The sequence below is a fragment of the Physella acuta genome, unplaced genomic scaffold (assembly GCF_028476545.2).
Source record: "Physella acuta isolate Inbredline_101_S28 unplaced genomic scaffold, ASM2847654v3 ptg001283l, whole genome shotgun sequence".
NCBI lineage: Eukaryota > Metazoa > Mollusca > Gastropoda > Physidae > Physella > Physella acuta.
The window spans coordinates 824,447-826,381 of NW_026732798.1; positions in this window are offsets into that span (position 1 = coordinate 824,447).

A 1,935-nucleotide genomic window follows, 5' to 3' on the forward strand; every position below is an offset into this window, starting at 1 on the left:
GCAACACTTCTCAGTAACTTATGTGAATTGTGAAAATATCGTACGGTATTATATTATATCCTTGGATATTTTGCTCCATAGCAATATAAATGTTGTTGTTTTAGCAGAGATTTGCTTAAAATGTGTTTTCTTACAGAAGTGCAATTTTGTTTAAATTAATAAAATTTATTTCTATCTAAGAATTAAAAAAGGGAAAAACCTGACTAACGTTTGTCAAAATGTTATTTTTTTTTTTTTTAGCTTTTAGCATTTATTTCAAGAATTGTGTTTAGCACTAGGGATGTCTATATGGCACATAAAGAAAAATTAGAAAAACTTTTTATCATAACTAAGGTTTAAAAAAAAACCCCTGTGAAATAAAAAATCAAATTAAAATAAAAGACACTTTTATGATTATAGGCATTGATATTTCAATTAATTTAAACTTTGAAATTAAAAGTGTGGTAATATTTACTCACTCATTCATTCAATATAAAATAAAAATCATAACAAAAGCCTACACTTATAAAATCAATTTCAGACAAACGTGAATATTGTCTAAACCTGCGCATGGTTCTAATCATTAGCTATATCTAAGACTTACACTTCCAAAAATATCTTTCAGACATTAACAAATGACAAATAGGTCTTTCACAACAGCTGGAAACTACACTGATCGCATGTATAAGTTTATTTGTAAACACGAACTTTTGTTCGCAATCAAGTTCACAAGACTTACCATGAAGACGAAACTTGTCAACAGAAAAGACAATATCGTCGCAACAAAGCAGACTCCACCCCTAAAATAACATCACACTTTAAATTCTAAACAATAAATGACTTTTTTTGTTTATTGAAATAGCGAATTTCTATTTTATTTGATATAACTTGGTGTATAATAGATTGCTCAATTTTAATTACACTATATGTTATTTTATATTTCTCTTATCAAATTTTCGAATCCCCAATTCCCCATATGTCTACTAGAAGTGTTACTTCAATACCAATTGTATGTAAATTGTATTCGTTGGTTGAACTAAAAGCGGGTATTGATTTTAGTGTGTCCTTTAGGCAGCTCTGTTGAGACATCAGTCTTGCAGACACATCAACAAGTCGACACACTTTCAAAAAGGTGAACAACTCATAGATGTATGCAGAGTTGGAGACAGAAGGACAGGAGGGGGGGGGGGGGGAGGTCGTTGTTTCAAATCCCCTTTAATGGACGACAAAATAACAGCGGTCTCATATGTTACATGTTTTGGAGATAGTGCGTGCTTTCCCTTTTTTGAAAATATAAAACAAATACGAATATATATATATATATATATATATATATATATATATATATATATATATATATATATATATAGCCAATTTTTGGATCCCTTATTGACAAACTTCTGCCTACGCCACTGTTTTTATTTTAAAAAAAAAACACATATACTTCGTCTCTACTTGTAAGTTTCATAAAACAGCTACAATTCTAAAGTTACAAAAAATTGATTTATGAACTTAATAAAAAATCTTGAACTTCTCGCTTCTCATATTTATTTTTTATGCCAAGACCTCTGAAATGCACGAATAATTACCAGGGACTGAAATTTTTTACCGTACTAAAAAGAGTGCTACTAGTATGGGTTAATTAGATGCAGCCAGCTGCTGCTTGGTAAAGAAAAATATTTGACACAAAAGACGAGACCGCTCATCAGCTGTTTAAATTTCCAGGCTACAGAGGAGAGTCTAATCAGTCGTTTAGTTTTATACAGGTAGTCTGTTATTGTGATGACAGAATTACCTTTACTTCGACGTGGCCTAGCATATGGCTATTGATTTAGACTTAGGACATCCCAACTAGATGCAAGTTTAAAAAGTCTTAGTCTGTTGAATCGGGTTGTGAAAGACAAGTTAAATGACTTTTTAAGAGAGAATTGAACAAGTTTTGTATTTGCTAGGGTA